At 38.9% G+C, this 19,890-nt stretch overlaps 1 protein-coding gene across 2 annotated transcripts in view; it reads right to left on the bottom strand.

Annotated features, from left to right (window-relative positions):
- The window catches only part of pknox2 (pbx/knotted 1 homeobox 2), a 106,640-nt gene extending 90,130 nt beyond the window's left edge, over positions 1–16,510 (bottom strand). The window contains exon 1 of one of the 2 annotated variants that reach the window (XM_085419978.1): positions 16,441–16,510. The gene's annotated coding sequence lies outside the window, so the exon portion shown is untranslated. The remainder of the gene's footprint in view (positions 1–16,440) is intronic. The other variant, XM_085419977.1, reaches the window with a different exon arrangement.
- Between the last annotated feature and the right edge of the window lie 3,380 nt (positions 16,511–19,890).

Here is a 19,890-nt window from a genome sequence, read left to right as displayed (position 1 = left end):
AGATGAAGTGATGAACTGCAGTACGAACATCACTGATTTCTGATTATCTTTTTATGAAACTACAATCAGTGTTCTGCTTGAAAACCTTTGGCTGCTGTTACTCATATCCTTTCCCAAACATATAAAGGTAGGTTTTACTGCTTAAACCTATGTTAGGGACTAGAAAGGTGCTCGTGTAGTACCTTTCTAGTCAGTTGAGCATTCAAAGCACTTTCTTACTATAATCTCAACCAGTGACACACACATTCATACAACACTTATTTACGCGTAAGCACTTTCTAACATTCACACTCCATTGGATGCATCCGGGGCAACTTGGATACTGCCCGATGGCAGTTGCCCTTACACAGCATCAAAATGCATGTTATTGGGTGTATTGGACCAATACAAGTGCTCAATACTTTCACCCAGCTTCTCAACAAGCACATTTGATCAAGAGGTTTGCTGGAATATGCCCAATCCACAGCGCTCACAGGATCCACTGCCAGCATCACAGTTCCAGACACTACAGGGCACGCACAGAGGTCCCAGGCCCATGCCTTAGGGCTGTTTTGGTGGCACAAAATAGAACTAAAATATTAAAAGGTACTTTTAAATTTGTTGCTAATAATACATCATAAAATGACTTACAGATTACAGATTTTCACATCTTGCACATAAATGATATAAAGCATGAAGACATGATCTGTTATTTTAATGTCCATCTTGTATAAAATGTCAGAGTCATGTGGTAGAATGAAATTTATACACTACAGTACACGCTGATGACAAAGTCATAAATGTAGTGAAGAATGTTGATAATCTCCTCAGCCTGGTGCTGTATAGCAGTAGTAAATTTTGCACATAATCTTTCAATGTCTCTCAGACAGAAAAAAGTGCTTCCCATATGTACATTAAAGAAGATGGATGAAGGAAGCACAAAGAAAGCTTCGGTTACAGCAGACTCATTCTCTCTGAATTTAAACAGCCAGTGTCTGCCCATTATATAAATAATGAGGCCATAGTAGGAATAAAGGTAACACTTTTTTTTGCTGCAAATTTAAACACTCTTTCATTGTCTGAGCATGAAACAGCTCGGGAAGGCAGAAGCACAATGGACTTGGCAGAGGCGGCAAAGGCAGAACAGACAGAGAGGAATTCCCCATCAGTGTCTGAAGCAAACTAACCTTTCTTTTTTCTTTCTGACTCTTCCCTCCTGGTGAGAGTCCAAAGGAAGAAAGTTAACTCTTTCACTGGCACACTGAATGTCTGCTTCAGTTGTTTGTTCAGAGTGCACAGCTCCTAATAATAATTCATGACATTCCTGTGGACTGAGGCTGCAGAATTTACTGACACCCTGGTTCTCTCTGTAGCCTCCACAATGTTTTTCCACACATTAGAGATGCACCACTTAACCCCCCCCCCCCCCCCTTCGCCACCACCACAATCCAGCTCCATATCCAGGTAGTTAAATACAAAGTACTTTCTGTCCTTTTCCCAGTACAGAAAATAGTGTCTTGAAGGTGCTTCTCTGTCTGTAAATGTCGGCTGGTGATGGTTTATAAATACCACTGACCACGGGGGAGAAGAAGAACAGTAGCATGCCATTCACTGAGATTGAGAGATTCACACAAAAGACTTATAAGAAAACCTCAAAACAGTAAACCGCTTTCTCAATTTCCCAGCCCTAGCTTGTACAAACACACTCTCATATCCTGGAAAGATAAGCAGGCCTGTTTTGAAGAGGGCATCAAGAAGGCAGGTGTAAGTCATCCCTCATCTCCTGTCATGGTGGGTCTCACCTTCACAGTCCAACTGACACTACGCTGCAGCCAATCCTTTCTGAGAAGCTTAACCACGCGTCTCTTTTTGAGAGTGGCCCATTGGTCAACTTTGCTCTGAACAAATGGGGAAAAAAAACAAGAACGAAAGCAACCACAGGTAAAATCACGTGTTCCACGTCCACATTTCCAGCAATAAGTCAGATTCATTCCCAGTAGATGCCGGACTTCACCAGGGCTGCCCTCTGTCACTGATTCTATTTACAATTTTTATTAATGCCAAGTGGTTTAAGGCTTCCACCTTGGTGGCTGCAGGATCACGTCTTTGCTTTTTGTGGATGATGTGGTTCTGCTGAATTTATTAGACTGTGGCCTCACACTGAAGTGGTTTACAGCTGAGAGTGAAGTAACAGAAATGAAAATTAGCACCTTCAAGTCTGAGTCCATGGTTCTCAGCAGAAAAAGGGTGGAGTGCCAAATATAGGTAAGGATGGATGGATGGACGTGTTACAAATGTTCTAACAGAAAAGTTTGATATTTTTCATAATAGCTAGATAAGAAGACTTATCTAGGTTACCACTAGATCTATAAGAGACTGGCAGCCAGGCACTGAACTTAGTTTGGCAAAATCTGTAAAAAGCAACTCACAACAAGTTTTTGTGTTGTTTGTGAACAAAGACTGCAGTCTTGTCGTCATCAGCTAGCAGGAGATCCAGGATCCAGGAGACCCACATGATTTTATTCTGTTTGTATGCAAGCCCAGTGTCCCAGGTGTCACATGCCAGTTTTGATGTCACATCATGTCACCTTGCCCAGTTGTGTAGCTCTTGATTTTTGTAACCTGGCGTGTTGCGCCACAAGACTTTGCAACAACAACAACAAAAAAACACTTGGCAAAGTCTTTGCTTACAGTTTTGAGTTTTTCTCTTCCTATAACATCACTTACATGGCAGTATTGTCTAAGTGGCGACACCTATCGTTCTGCAGAGGCTTCCTGTGCCTTAACAGTGGGCATAAATAGACTTCAAGATGATATTGCAAAGCAACCTTAGCTGTCAATTTCCAAATGGGAATGAGGAGTGAGTAAACCTGAAGATGAATTTTGCAGCATGAAAGAATTTTAAATATTCCAAATTCTATCCTTTGGTGAATATATCATTTCCAACATGAGTTCTCTGACGGAAAACCTTCAGTTGATCCAAATGCTTTAAGAGGGAGCATTTTTCTCTAATACTGGGTTCTCTTCCCTGTTCATTTCAGAATCAAATTTCAGCTCCTACTCCTCCCATACAAGGTATTGGATAATCAGCCACCGTCTTATCTTAAGGACCTTACAGTACCATATCACTCCAATAAAGCACTTCACGCTTAGACTGCTGGCTTGTCTACGGCTCCTAGGATATTTATTTACAAAGGTAGAATAGGAGGCAGAGCTTTCAGTTTTTAGGCCCCTATTCTGTCAAAACAGCTCCCAGTTTGGATTTGGGAGACAGACACCCTTGCTACTTTTAAGATTAGCCTTAAAACCTTTCTTGTTGAAAAAGCCTAGGGCTGGATCAGGTAACCCTAGGCTGCCAGAGGCTTCCCATGAGTGTTTCTTCTTCACTTGTTTGTTTTCACTGCGTTTTTATACTTTATTTAATCATTCATTATTAGTAATCTCTGTCTCTAGTATGTCTTTTGTCGTGTCCCCTGTCCTAATTCCCAACCAGTTGCAGCAGATGGCTGCCCCTCTCTGAGCCTGGTGCTGTTGAAGGTTTCTTCCTGTTTAAAAAAGGGAAGTTTTTTTTCCTTTCCACTGTCACTAAGTTCTTGCTCATAAGGGCTTGTCTAAATTTTGGTAGTTTTCTCTGTATCACTGTAGGGTCTGTCCCTTACAACATAAGGAACATCTTGGTAAGACTGTTTTTGTTGTTACTATATAACAGGTAATAACATGGAACAGAAATGATTGACCTATTGCAGAAAAACCTATCTAAAAGGCTTTTTCCTAACAAGAAGTTTTTTTCAGAGGAAACATTGCAATCTAGAAAAAAAGTCTTCCATAATGAGGCCAATTGGATTAGCAGTGGTGTGGTCTGAATCTGTGCAATTATTGTTTTAGACATAATGGCGAGTTGAAAGAGGCATACTGCAGGCTTCAGTTATTAGAGCTAAAGGCTCATTATTGGAGGCATTAACTCAGTTATTGCTACCAACCAGAATGGTTGGGTTTTCATACATCTTGGATAAACTACAGGACTTGCTCTGGCTACTTAATGCTTCCCCAACCAGGCCAGAGAGACATTTTTAAAAACTTCTGTGCCACCAAATCCAAATGATAAATCACTTAACAGGAGCCTTATGAGTCTATGAGACTGTTGTTGCTGAACTTGTTCTAAAAAGATAAAGACTGAGACACGGTCTCCATTTGAACCATTTGGAGAATCCCCTTACAGTCCTGGTACAAGACTAGTGTTAAAGTTCAGATGTGTGGTACTAATCACATTTAAAAACAATGTCACATACAGCAATCTTTAGGTGTGAGCACAGAGCACTAATGAAACACTGATGATTTCAGTGAGGCTGTCGAAATTACTTATCCCCTCTGAAAAGCTCTTTAAACTAAAAAAACAAATTTCATCCACAATCAGCACTATCAGATTTCAAATTCCCATTTACACCACACTAACATTACAGCAATGCCAAGGCAGTGCCAGCAGGGATCCAGGCATAGATACAGCAGAGCGGTATGGAGACCTTGACCAGATGAGAGCAGCCAGGGGGAGGGGGATCTGGATAGCTGTCTTTCTTCTCCCAGACTCGAGCCCAGACATACAGAAACACACTTGACTCTGTACCGTCTCCAGACGACGCCAGTTCCACAGCTGTTTATAACTCACTTTTAGCACAAAACCATCATCACTCTTTGGAGATGAACCTTTATGAAGTCACATAGTGCGTGGGAGAGCTGTGTGGGTGCGTGACTATGTGTCATTTTTCATTCTTTTACTCAATTTTTTTTTAGTCGCTTTCATAGGAAAGTGCTCTTTCCTATGAACTCCTCTGAGGTGCTTTTTCACCTCTTAGGCTGAAAACTTCTCTGTCTGGATTGATCTCAGTGGAGTTTGTCAGATTCTAATGTTATTTTCATTTAGAAATATAATAATGTATAATAGTGTGGGTTTTATGAATGTCTACGTGGAAAATAGGTGGGAAATTTTTTCTCAGCTAGGTATTGGAAACATTGCATGTTGCACCACCCACACCCACAGCCCGACACATGCACACACAACATTTTATTACAGAGTTAATTATATCTGATAGCAGAAGACACGCTGATTTTAATTGTACAAACTCTGAAACTTTCAGGATTTTGTTTGTTTGCCTTTCTTCTTTTTTTTGGGATTTTTGTTATCGGGGGAGGGGAGGGGTCAAATAAAGCCACTGGGCACAATATGGATATGGCTTTTTATTTTTGCTATGGCAAAATATAACTCCTTATTACGGTGTATTGCAGGTTTTAGGCACTTATCAGTGACAGGTGTTAGTGCCAAAAATATTGCAGGACAAAGTATGTACCTGAAAGTATCCACAATGTCACTTTCAGCCTTGAAATACTGATTTATGAGCACATACTGACACATTAAACTTTTTGAATTAATGTAGCTGCATGCTTCCTGCATTTAAATACATAAAACTATTTTAATACCGTAAACGAAACAGTCTAAATTTAGGCTCGATGATGGTTTCTCTGCAGAGTAGTGACATCACCTGTATTTTAAGTTCACGTTTTTTTCTCTGTTTATTTACATGACAGACACTGCATTTTAATAACACTTTTTGAAAATTGGACTTTAATTGAGTAGTAAAATTTGTAGCTATTGCATTTTCACAAATCCCAGTGTCTTTATAGGCAATTCAAACTGCCGTCCTGATTGGCTCCCCTTATTAAATAATAGCTGAACTGTTTCCAAGCAGGCAGCATTAAACTAGGATGCATCCAGCAGCAGGTTTACTTATTTCAATTGAAAGAGTTGCTGTTGTTCATGACTAACAGCTGTATCACAATGTTATTTTTTAGTTAGCCTTTAACTGACTTTCATTTATTTGTAAAAGGCAGGATAAGTAATGTTGTATTATAATGGAAGCTTGTTTGAAGACAACCTACAAATATTCTGAAAATGTCAAGAAGTTTAAGAAATATTAAATGCCTATTATATTAACAGCACACTATAACCTACTTACTGAAAGCTTGACTGAAGTGCTGCACATCTGTCCTTTGGACTGAACAAGATCTGTACAGCAGACTGCTGCCAAAGTCAAGCATTTACAGTAGTCTCCATTTTCCTGCCATGTCTTTTTGCATCTTACGCATATTAACTACTCTGTGTGAAACCTGGAGTCCAAGATAACATTACTTCTTATGAGAAATGTACCCGAGATGTGAGTGCAAACACACACAGAGAAAATAAATAGACACTTTATAGAGTGATCATCCAATATTTCTAGTTCTTTCTGCATTTCTCACTTTTCAGGAATGTCTTGAACAATAGCCTCTTTGAGAGAGCGAACCTCTTATCGTGGCACATATCCTAACATGCTAATTACCCACACAGTTTGAGTTCATTTATTATGCATGAAATAATCTAATATGATGACTGTGATAATTATGCGCACATAGATAAGATAAAAGAGTAGTAACCAATTATGGCACGGGAGTTGGGAAAAGTAATTATTCTTTGTAGTGGAAAGAAGTCTCGGTAGAGAAAAAGGGGGTTCGGTCTGTTTTTCTTTTTTTCTACTTAGTACTGGATTTAACATGTGAAATCATGTCTACACTCCCAGATAATGTTTAAGGGATATTTTCGTGATTTAAAGTCTTATTTTTTAGCAGGCATTTCATTGACCAAAATGAAAAAGTAAAACTGCAGTAGACCAGAATTTGCTTCAGCTGCTGATATATCCACTTACAGTGATGTTTCTGTTATAATTGCACACGCTCACCCCCCCCCCCAGCAAACTCCATAAATCTGACATGTTTACATTAAGACTTGAAAGGCAATGCAACTAAATGTCTTGGTTTTCATCGGCAGTAGCAAATCAGAAAGGACACCAAAAGGAAGGAGTGGTGCTCAGAGTCAAGTACTCACAAATCAGACGGGTGTTGTAGAGTCATTAAATATTACCACTTCTAAAATCAGAGCTGGCATGCGGTTAGCCCGCACCACTGTACAAACACACTTAACACAGCACAGCTTTCTTTGACAAATTATGTGCCTGCCACCACAAATCACAGGAAACAGAGACTCAGCAGTAATTTTGTTTCTCTGTGACTGTTTTGGCTCAAATCTTCTTATGAATTAAACTTTTATGTAACGGAATGTGGCAGCCTGGAAACGGTGCTGAATGTGGATTAATGTGTCGGCATGCTCACACAGACAGAGAAAGAAATGTTTTACGGTTGCTCGTAATGTCTTTAAATGAGAACCAAACTTGACTGAGTCACTGCTGCAGGCCAAAATAATGAGATACGGGAACGATAATTAAATGGGGGAAAAAGAGAAATTTTAAAACAGGTGCTAATTGCAAAATTTGTGCTATGTAAAGGAGGACTATTGTCTCTGACCTCAAACTAAAACCCAACTGAAAGTGACTCAGAAGTGCACACGTCATGGTCACACTCATCAACCGTCAACCGTGTCCCGGACCAAGTCTCCTGTGGACTCCTGTAGCTGACTCATAATTATTTGCAGAGTCCAAGCTTCAGGCCAAACACGAGTCCAGAACCATCCAGAAGACAGCTTTTAAAAACAATACTGCATCAATTTCGACAGGTTTTTCAAATCAGCTCAATTTCCATTTCCATCAGTGTCGATCCCGCCCTGTTTCAACTACACGCAGGTCTGAACAAAGGGACTGGCTCTCTGTGTGCTCTGTCACTTTAAACTGGAGGTTAATGTCAGTGGTGCTCATGTTTCCTTACACACTCAGCAAAGTCATAATGTTCTAAATGCAATGAAGTGAGGAAAGGAGAGAGCAAGGACGATGGATACGGCTAAGACGGAAGCTACTGCATATCATGCATTTCATATGAACAGCTGATGTTTGGAAAACATTTTCATGGATTTTTTGATGGATATTTTTTAGGGGCATTAATCCATGTTATTACAAGCTTGCAGTGAAAAAGAAGATTACTTCAGCTCTCTAAAAACAGGTCATTCTTTGGTCCAAATAAAACAAGAAAGACGTATGGACCATAAAGCCAGTTTTAACTGCTGCCTTAAGTTAAAGTTCAACAGGAGTATGAATAGACTGTTCTTGGTTGACTTCACTAAATCATTGATCATCTCTTAGACATCATTTTCAATATACTGCCAGGAATAAGTTCACCAACATGTTTTCAATATGCAATTTTAGAATAAGGCTGTTGTAAATGCTTGGGGTGTGTAAAGGACAATTTGACTCTAGATCTATCATATTGGTTCCCAAGTGTGGTGGGGTTTAGGTCCCAAAAGCTCTGGTTCAGATTAGGAAAGATGCAGGTTTCCACATTAATAAATAGACTTGTCCTTTCCAAGTTATTCTTGGACTCTTTGATAAGTTCGCAAAAACCCGATCTTTCTAATCTGCATGTTTTTCTCCAAAACATAACCACCAAAATGAATATTTTATCATGGAAAGGAGATTACTCTTATGAGCTGAAAACTCATGTTTTGTCATTGTCACTGGACAGTGGTAATCAAGGAAGTGCTTAATGCAGTAATGTGTGTTTAGCATTGTAAAACTATGTACTTTTATTCAAACTGTGGTTTTTCCTTCTATAACCGAAAAAGCTATTTTGGTGCCTAAACCCAACCAAACAGAAAAAGAAAGAATGTGGAGTTAAAAACAAAAGTGCAAAACCAGGAGAACAGAAGAGTTTCCCAGGAGAACTCCTGTCTGGCTGTTTTCTTCTCTTTAGAGGGTGTGTAATTATGTCATCCATCGCCCCACCTAACACAGATTTTTGTAGGTTTTTATTGTTTTCCATGTTGAAAGCTGAACACTAAAGAGTTGTCCCAATGCATCAGAATTGAGGCTAAGTGAGGGTGAGTTAAAAAACAAATACTTGGTCTTTTTTTAAAGTGAGACAGGTTTTTACATCTACACATTTCCCCCATATCTAACACTCTGACTAATAAGACTCGGTTAATTATTTCCACACCCAACTTGTTTAGTCCCGACTTTGAGAATTTCCACGTTGATATCAACCAAAAATGAAGTGTGAGCACTCAGTGGACTGAGAAGTGGATCATGGTCAAATGTTGGTGGCTCCCAAATCAAACTCATCCATGATTTATTATTTTTCTTTTGATGTTTCAGCCTTTCACCAATTACAGGACGTTACAGCCGGCTATTGTTAGACTTGGAAAAAAGAAGCACAAGAGCAGAGGATGGAAACAAGTTTTATTTGAAATATGGTCTGATGCTGGTGGGGGGAAATGGTGAATTGACCGATGAGATGGACACTTGGTTTTGTGGGGTTTTTGTTTTTTTGTTTTTTGCTTGTTGAAGACGGATAACAGTTGGGCTGCAGCTTATTATTATCTTATTATTATTATTTTAACAACTGGATATTCTGTTGATTATTCCATAGGTGAATCGAGTAATCGGATATGTTCTCAGTGGTTTCCATTTTAAAAATTTTAAGGTTTTTAATAGTTTATCTGCATACAACATCTGTCAAAAAACTAAAGCCTTTCATTGTCTTTATGTAAGCTGTTAACTTTCTTAAATGCAAAAATAAATAAATGATCGTAAGTGCGGTAATGTCAAAGAAAATAAGGTCTACATGAAATCTAAACTAAGGCATAAAATAAAACTGCCTTTGCTCTTTCTCCTTGGAGAGCTTTCTTACATTAGTACGAGGCAAACAGAGTTCTATGTTGCATCTTTTTGATGTTCGTTCGTGTGTGTGTGTGTGTGTGTGTGTGTGTGTGTGTGTGTGTGTGTGTGTGTGTGTGTGTGTGTGTGTGTGTGTGTGTGTGTGTGTGTGTGTGTTACTGAAAACAGAGGCTCTGATGATTAATCTTAATAACAATTCTGTGTCCACCCTAACAATAATAGGTCACAGGCTCAGAGTATTACTGGCACAGGTACATTTTTATCAGCCTGTGAAGAACCACTTTTAATTCTATATTTTAAGATATTTTTGTTTACTTTAAATATGAAAAAAATGATGTAAAAGCCTTAAATATGGTTTAGTACACCCCTGCTTGCTGCTGGTATCACTACAATAGAAAGCATGACGCCTGTAGTCGGCCTTCAGCAAGCTCATTTAAATATCGTATAGATATTGGAGCTTGCTAAAGATGTGGTTTGATCACGGACTCCTGCTGACTGTTTCTAGTAAAGTTTTTAATAAGAAACAACTATTTCCGTGGTGACAACTAAATGCTACAGAGCCTTGGATTAAACAAAGCATGAAGCAAAGAATTTTCATAGAGGATTTTTTTTAATAGTCGAATTATTCAAGTTACTGGATGAATCACTGCAATCCTGGAATAGAAAAAAAAAAAATGAATGACAGAACACCTATATCAGACATGTCTGTCTACAAAACCAGTCAATATTAGCATGTATAGTGTTGATGACAGAATGCAGTATTTCACTCATATGTATATAGTTAATAGTTAATAATTAATAATTTAACATAATGCATTTTATGAATGTAGTTGCTAGGGGACTGGCCATTTTGTTAGGTTACCGTGTAGTTATATATATAAAATGTTATTTCTACTTTACCATTAGCATCCCTTTGGATGAAAAAGCTGCTGAAATTTAGCAGCAGTTCGACATCCAAGATGGCTGATGTTTAGTGAAATATAATACAGGAATGAAAGAGTGTAGTGCTCCTTTCACATTTTAGGAGTGACAAGTCTTGTGAAACACTGTGACAGATATAGCCTTCCTGTGGAAAATGAAATGCGCCTCGACTCAAGCCTGTACTGTCATAAAATCATGGCACTTTTATAGCAGGGTACTGGACTATGTAAAGGAAGTCATTTGCAGCTAATAAGAACGATTACTAAAAAGCACTGGGACAAATCATTGTGTCCTTGCCACTGCATAATGTCTTTACTAGTCTTACTAGTCTGCTGATAAGTCACAGTTTTAACTAACGACTTGTGCATTAACAAGAATTTCCCCGGGTGCCTTCAAAGACCTCTTAGAGATTAACAGCAAAGTATACAAATGGATTTCAAGAGACGACTGCTTTTGTTCAACTCTAATGCCAAGAATAAAGGAACAGCTATAGACTGAGTGAAAATATTGTCCTTCAGATCAATGGTGTCCTAGAGTGCAGTAGGCTGAAACATTCAGATGAGTGGCAGAAAGAGCAACACACTTGAATAATATCTTTGGAGAGGACTGTGGAAAATGGAAGTGTACTCCAGTAAATAGCCATTTGGAGGTCACAGCTTTAGCGTTGGTGTATTTCTATTCACAGCGCAGCAGACTTCAATGAGCTGCTGTGCCAACAATCAAAGGAAGCTGATATCTAAAGATCATCAACCACCATTTCAAAAAGGCTAATTTCCTCATCTTCTTGCCTATTGCCTTGTATCTCAATGTGTTGGGTTTTTTTTTCATCTGTATATTAATTTAGCTGTAAAACAAACAAACAAACAAACAACAACAGTGATCTGAGATAGCTTAGTGCTCACAGAAACAGCCTGAATTCTTGTGTACCTGGTTGTAAAACTAATAAAAGCAGATCTGCATCACATAGAGGAGACAACGCTTTTCTTAATGGCAACTGCACTGCAGTGCCGAAAACCAGCTGGAGCTGTACCTGCAGTAAAAAGACGCTGGAGTTTCAATAAAAACAGCAATTTTTGAAGCGACATCAATATAGTTGCATTAAGCTAATTGAAGCTCCTGCCTCTGTATCAGTGCATGGTGTGAAGATGGCTTCATCAAAATAAGTAACAGTTCTGAGGAAACTTAAATATGTTTTATAGAATATTGCAGTGTGTGAAATTCCCAAAAGTGGCAACAGCATTTTGGCCAATGCATTTATTCATGTATTCATTCTCAATATGCAGCCACATAGTACTTGGTCGGATTTACTCTGCTGTGATCTACTGTTGAATTCAAATCAAATATTTTGAACCTCACCCAGCTCAGCTGTTACCAGGACTCTGAAATATAATAAATTCAGGATTTGCTGGCAGGATTCATATTTCTCTGTGAGAAGCTCTACTCATTTATTCGGATTATCTACATTCCACCAGAGATAAGAAGCAAAGGCACAATGAGGTTCAGAGTCTTGCTAAAGGTCTTCAAATGCAGAATATATAATGTGCTGTAGCTAATTTGATTGCACGCTTGATCTTTGAATAGTAAGCACCAATGTCTGAAAATATTATGTTTTAATTGTTTTCACTGCAAAAATAATGACATCAAAAGCAGCTGATATTAACACTACTGAATACTGACGACGTGAGAGAGAGGCCGCAGCCTGTTTCTGAAGAATCTTTGAAATACTTTTCACCCCCAGTAAACAATGCACATGCATCCTGCTGCTGGTGGAAAAACTAAGCTGTATTGGACTTTCCATTCTAAGCCACAACTTTGACTCATTTTAGGGAATGTGTCCCTGCTGGGCTTTCATTTCCTCTGTCTGAAAAAAGGAATGCAATCAGAGAACTGATGCTAAAATCATTATCTAATGACTAAAGCCCTTATTTGACTCCTTCCATGCTGTCGTGTTCACTGTTCAAGCACACATCTGTGATTGTTATGTGAAGAAGAGTATTTCTAAAAGTTTAAGAACGATCTGCAGGGTAAACTGAATGTGCTACACACTATCATTCAGTGAATAGCAGTCTGGAGGCAGACATGGATTTTTCTTACTTTTTTCCAGCTGGAGATGAGCAGTGCTATACTGAGAGAACATTGTAATAACATTTTGTGGAGTAAAACAACACAAGAAAAAAAGAGTAGCCTGTGTCGTGTAGACAAGTATGTAATCCTCCACATGCTCATGTGCAATGGAATCACTTTTAGTTCATATTTTAAAAAAATAAACGAAACAAAACAATCTATGCATTTAAATAGTCATTAGGAATACTGTTTTACATCAAGACTTGTAAGTAATGTAATGACTGCCTTAAAAAAGTGACTATGAAGTGTAAATGGTATCAAATATATATTAATTCACATTTTCTCACTAACTTTATCTTAAAAATGCTTCCTTAATGTTTGCTTTTGCATTGCAGTTATTTGTAAATTCTACAAGACATACATCTGGAAACACTCATTGCTAAGGCACTAAGAGGATGTCTGTTGTTATACCGATCACCAACTGGCACTGGGGAGGAACCAGCTAAATGTACTGCTGTTTGCTATTTTAATAAAAATGAAAATAACTACAATTGTGCTCAGATGCAATTATGGGGCAAAAATGTTAAATTACATATAAATGTCAAAATGTTATTGATTACTATGGGGTTATATACCACTATTCAGACTACATCATTTATTTATTGTTATTAAAGTAAAATGTTTTAATCGCTTTTTCTGCCTCACACTCTTTTCATTGTTGAGCGTTTAGATTAAAATACATTTCAGCAGTACTGTATGCCGTTACTGCCTGATTCCCTTTTTAAATTAAATTACAGTTCTAATCAACATGCCTATTCATTATAGTTTGTTTATGTCTTTCCAGAAACAAAGTCTGTAATGTTGACACTATATGGAGAATCGCTAAATTTGCCTGCTGTTCCTCTTGAAGCATAAATCAAGCCAATCCATCTCTCTCCGAAGCCCACTCCCCGGTGGCTTACTTAGAGCCGTGCCAGCACAGCACTGGCTGCGGAATGAGCATGGGTAAGCATGCAAGGGCTGTCTTTAACCTGTGCTATCTGACGATATAAAAAGGTCTCTGCCTCCTCCTGAGAGCAATAGGGATCAAGCAGGCTTAGTGGGCATGACCTACGAGGGCCCAGACAGGACCAAAACATGCAGCGCAACACAATTGTCTAAAGAACTGCCGTGCTATCGAACATGAGAAAACTAGACTACATCACTTTGCTCATGGGCCAGAACAGGAGCTATATTCACTTCGCTGAGGATACCCAGCAGACTAAAACCCTATGAATAATTCAAAACATCCGCTGTTTTTCCAGCCTGATTTTAAAAAGCCGGGCCCTCAAAAAAAACAACAAATTAGATATTTCACAATTTGATTGCTAGAAAAAAGACTCCTGCAAAGTAAGCCCTATTAGTCTTACAAGAAACCCTGTGAAAAAAAGAGAAAGAAAGGAAAAAGACTGTCTCCAAAAATGATTCCACTGGCACCATGCAGGGAGGAATTAGCAGCAAAGGCGAAGAAAATGACAAGACATTCGCTCATGGTTTAATTTCCTCAATTGCTTTATGGCCATACATAAATGCTTAAATTGGTTTGTAACATATGCTCTCCTCGCTCTGTTTACTTCCTTCATTTAGTGTGACTGACTCACTTTATTAGTGATTATCCCCCAAAAAGCTGTAGGAATGCACAGCATCACATCTCATCATGTAATTTACCCATATAGTAAGAATGGGAATATGCAAATGGTGCCGGAGTATTGTGCAGCCCTAAATGTGCCCCTGGGCTGCTTGTCCAATGACACAAATCATCAATTAAGATCTCAGCAGGGTTTGGTGGATAAACTAAATTGGCATTATCGCCTTTTGACAATATGTAGAGCTGCGTGGGGTACATAACAACAAAGAACAAACATCTCTGAGGGTGACTAGTGATGCGTATCAACTCGTGTGCTTGCGTATTTGTGTACGCCGTCTCGATCCATTCGCAGGTAAATCATCTACTGACAAAGGGTGATTTGAACGGTGTAAAAGGTAAAAGGGCTTCTCTTGCTCTTTTAACAGCAATTCACAGAACAACAGCAGTATCTTACAAAGTGTTTACTTTCACAGTGGGTGCAAATTTAGCCCCTCGTGGGATTTCATGCTCAGCATTTTGCACCTGGTGAATGTGTCTGACAAAGGGACCTAAAGTGGTCCAAATCGCCATCGTGATTTCTCAGGGAAGCAGATGATTAGTAAACAAATGGTTCAGGCATATTTAATTAAGCTAATGTACTCTTGATGTTCACACTATGGCCTTAGTTATTAGGCCCTCAGTTAGCTTTGTATAGCCAGAGCATTTTACCACTGAGAGAAAACAACTGTGTCAGTTGTCAGTTTAAATTTTATATCAAGAAAAGCGTTTCTGTTTTTAAGTCACATGTGTTTATCAAATCTGCGCCTGCCTATATGAAATACTGCCCAAAGGGACACAGGAGTTGGCTGAATTTGACTCAAAAAAAACTACTAAGACAGAGCAAAAGACCAGCAAATCTGGGCCTCTCTAACTCAAGGATGTAAGTCAAATCATACAGGCTAGCAGTGCTGAAAACTAGCTGTCTCGCAGACAGTGTTTTGTGCCAGTCAAACAAGCTCTACGGTGAGCAAAACCGTCATTCAAGCAATTGTGGAATAAACAAGTCATCTGAAATAGAAAGTGGTGAGCGGCACACAAAGAGGGCCAGTGTTCAGACTAGGGAGGTTTTTGCAGGGCTGGGTAGGCTGAGTGTAAACTTTAGAGCTCACTTCAGTCAAACATTGATTGAGAAAATAAGAAGTCAAACATGCCCCTATATGAGGACAACTTAAATTACTACATGTAATATTTTAGCTTTATATATTGTTTGTTTTACTTTAAAATACTGCTGCTACACTAATTTCACTGAAAAGCTTGGGTACTTTTGTAAGTCATCAGCAAAAAAATGTAATTTTAAAGGTAACTATAGTTCACTTTTTTCAGTTTGAGATTGAAAAACATGCAACCATCTATTTTTCCTGCAAACCAAAATAATTACACACGCAAAACTCACGAGCATTAAGAAAAATAATAATAAAATTCAGTGAATTACATCAAATTGCAAGTGTGCTACATGACACCCCCCATTTACACCTCACCTAACTCGGTCAGTCAAAATAAAAGCCTTTTTAACAGCGCAACAACGAAACTTCAACATCAAGAAAATTGCATTACATTACAACACAACACGCCTTTTGCACGTTACAGACACGCCGTAAAATGAAGTGTTAATTTGCGATTAATTAGAATGGGATGAGGCGTTCCGAAGCTTTTTGACAAAGAAATCAAAGCAAACAGAACGCCAGCTTCCTGCACGCTTTACTGCTTTTATTCTCTTTAAACTATTACATTTGCACTAAAACATCCGCTTTATACATTTAAAAAAAAATCTGAGATAACCGCATCACAAACATTACCGCGACAATTTCAAAAATCCAAATGCCGCATCAAGCAAAGGAAAAAAAAATCCACTGGTCTTTGAGTCCAGCACAAAAATGCTTCTCCTCTCCTTTCCCTCTCTCTTTTTTCACCCCCTCCTCTAGGCCCCCTCCCTTCCCTCAGTCTCTCGCTCTCTCTTTTTTTTTTCTTTCTCCCTCCCTCACTCTCTCTCTGTCTCTCTTTCCCTCCCTATCTCTCTCTCCCTCACTCTGGCCTGGCTGGCTGTCTGACTGTATGAATAATGTCCTGCCTTTTGTAATGAAGGGGGGGAAAGGGGGAAAAAGGACGCTGGAGTGCTGAAGCCCTGCTCCCATGCACTGACATTGAAAATGAATGACAGCTTACCTGCATGCCAATCTTCATCAGACTGACACTGGGCTGACAGCACAGCCTATACTCCTCCACACAGTCGCTGACGTCAGTCATGTCAGGCCCCTCCCACCTCCATCTTCATCTCCGCTCCCCGTTTTCCCAACACCGGGCTGCTGATGCCTTCCAGTGTCCATGGGAAATACCGCAATCAGGTGTAGGGCTCCAAACACACGAAACCTCCAAGAAGAGCGCATTGACATTTGCGGTCGAGTTACGGTGGTGCAACTCGTTTACAACAATCACAGTAACAACAACAGCAAACAACAGTTCATTTCAATAAAAAAAATCTAAAGAATTTAGTTGATTTTGAATCAAGAGAATCAGTCTGGACCAGCTTAAAACGCAAAAATGTGAACATTTAAATGACATTTTCAAATGATTTAATATATGAACACATTCATTGAGCTCGGGCGGACTCTGTTATAAACCTGAAAAGTAAAGTGACTTACATCTGTTCGGTCATCCTCTTTGCTTTCGGTCTTTATACAAACATAATGTGACAGCCTTTGTCAGGAAAGTGTGTCCAGTTACAGGCAAGCTTGAACCTTTTTAGTATAAGAAACCTAATTCACTGCGTGTTGATTTCCTGCTGTTCTAATCCCTACAGGAATCCCCAGTTTTATATTCACTTCATTGGCTGCCCGTGCATTTTAGGATCCATTTTAAGCTGCTTTTATTTGTCTTTAAGTGTTTGTCAAATGCTGCCCCTCTGTATCTCTCTGAGCGTCTTCATCCATACATAACTTCCCGGTCCCTCAGGTCGGCAGACCAGCTCCTCCTGAGCGTGCCCAGGACAAATCGTAAGCTCAGAGGGGATCGGGCGTTTGCTGTGGCAGCACCAAAATTGTGGAATGAGTTGCCTTTACATGTTAGACAGGTGTTAGGTATTTTAGCACTACGGTTAGCATTTACTGGATATTGTTTTATAGTGACATTATGCAGGAAAACTCTGTCATTCAATAAGGCCCCTTTGTTTTAGTTATTTTTCTCTTTGACCCAAGAATTGATGTGTGAGAATCACAGGCTGGTACAAGGTTGAAATACCACAGAGATCACTCCCTCAGCTACATTAGTTTCTTAATCTTTTAGACGCCTGTTGAAGGCCAAATGGTTTGTTTCAGATTTCACTAATGAAAGAACTCTTTGTTTTGTGCCTTGAAAATATGTCGCTGAGATAATCACAATTGTAGCTGAACTGATACACTACACAAAGGATGCTTCTTCACCCATGGGCAGGAAGACGCTGCCTTATCTTGGTCTGTACTGGTTTAAACTGATAATCTGCTGTCTCATGAATTTTACCCTCTATATAAACTGTTGTACTTGTGAATAAAGTTGAGTCAATTTGGGAAGACAACCTGAAGCAGTCTCTGTTTTCTTGTTCTCCCAAGCTGCTCCCGAGCTCGTACTAACACGCTGAATGGCATGCTTGAATATTACTTGAGAATATATTTGACTGTGTTACAGACTAAGGGACATTCTCTGCTGATAGGTGAAGGTACATTCTCTGCTGATAGACGTCCACGCCTCGGAGGAAGCCGATCCACGGAGTAGGCCCTGGAAACAGTTTCCTTCAACAGGCACCTTCATTATCTGTTTTTAAATCACGTCTTAAAACTTATCTATTTACCTCGGCTTTCAGCACAGCAGGACTTGTTGATGTCTCTTAATATGTTTCTAATTAATTATATTATTTTTAATTTTAAGATATTCTATATGTAATTTAAACTGTTTTCTCTTTGTTTTATATTTGTAGCACTTTGGCCAACATTGTTGGATGTAAAGTGCGTTATAAATAAAGATGCTATGCTATGCTACAGCTGTAGGTAGCTGCTTCAATGTTAAATGTCTCAGTTGTAGTCACCACAGCTCCACTTATCCTCGTTCTTTTTGTTATATCCTCACTTGTTCAGGTTTACCACTGATTACAGTTCTTCGTTCAAACAGAAAAGACCTGAGTTTAGACCTTCTTTATCGGGAATGTTCAAGCACCCCTGAATTTGGACATAGAACCCCTAAAAAATGTTCTGTTATCATTGTCTAATTTTGCATTTATATTCCCACCTGGTCTGCTGGAGACAGTGCAGGTTATAACAAGCACAGATTTAGATATCCAGTGTTCTTAATGTCATGATGTTACAGTGCACTCATACATGCTTCAACATCAACAGTGTGGATTTTTATTAATAGATTTGTGTTATTTTGACAGAAAGAAGATGAAGAGGTCATTCCACGACACCACTCACTTGTGAAGATTGAAAACACACATTACCTAAATATGTAAACATGCAAGGAAAAGTGTAAATTGTCCTGATAAAACAGGGTCATTACCATCAAAAATGTTAATGTAGGCTAGATTGTTAGAGTCTATTAGCTAATTTTAGCTTTCTGAGCCTTAGGTCTGCTGGTATATATGCATGTGCTTTATCAATTTCCTATTTCTGTTCTGGTGAAATCGGGGTGCAGTGTTTGTTTACAGCAAAGCAGACCTCTAGACAGAGAGAAAACAGCTAAGAGTGAATATGTAGTGAAAGCCAACAAAAGTTACAAAGCCATGGTAGCTTCTGCTTTGCTCACACTCATTAATAATGATTTCACATTCTAAATAGAACATATTAATTGATACGAACTGAATAGGGTTCCCATCGCTAAACATAGCTTGAACAGGATGGATGCCATTACAAATCTATTCTCCACTCTTGGATCAGGGGACCTGATATCATGTGTCCTGCAGAATAAATGAAGGGTTTGCATGAATTTGGAAACTTTAGTGTAAAATAAACTCTACCAACTCCAGGTGTATGGGGTGGCAGAGTGATGTTTTTTTTTAATGTTTTAATTTTAATTGCAATTTAATTGAAGTAAACTGAACTGCCTGTACGTGGTTAAGAGACTGAAAAAAGAGAGTGACAAAAGGCTGTGCATGTTTCTTCTCATATCTGCTTTGTATAGTTCTTTAATGTACCGTGGTCATTTCTGGTCAACAATTGAACACAATTGAGTCTTTGCCTTCAGTTTGCCCGCTATAAGACTGGTGTTTCATATGGAAAACTGTGATTATTCATTCCAACTAATTGGGTTGCTTTGAATGTAATATTGTAATGTGCATTCCTTTGAACTGAGGGTTGTAAAGGGGAAAAGGACAGCAGCGCATGTTTACAAACAGAATATTCCGCTAATATTAATTGCAAGGAAGTCTGTGCATGTCATTATGATAGGGGGCTGAGCCCCCTTCAAGGTCTAATCCCAGAATCGCCCCTTCCTGGACACTTTGATACAACATTGAAAGTGAGACGTTTGTGTGCGCTTTAATCTGTTTGATTGCAGTGAAAGTGTAGAAAAGATCAAATCGCCCGATGGAAAGTCAGGCAGGCACAGGCAAAACACAAAGAGCGGTTTAAACTGCTCTAAAAAAAATGTAAA

This window comes from Rhamphochromis longiceps, linkage group LG10 (assembly GCF_057381845.1).
Source record: "Rhamphochromis longiceps isolate RC_006_pf linkage group LG10, R_longiceps_female_GT1.1, whole genome shotgun sequence".
NCBI lineage: Eukaryota > Metazoa > Chordata > Actinopteri > Cichliformes > Cichlidae > Rhamphochromis > Rhamphochromis longiceps.
This window is presented reverse-complemented; position numbering and strand designations above follow the sequence as displayed.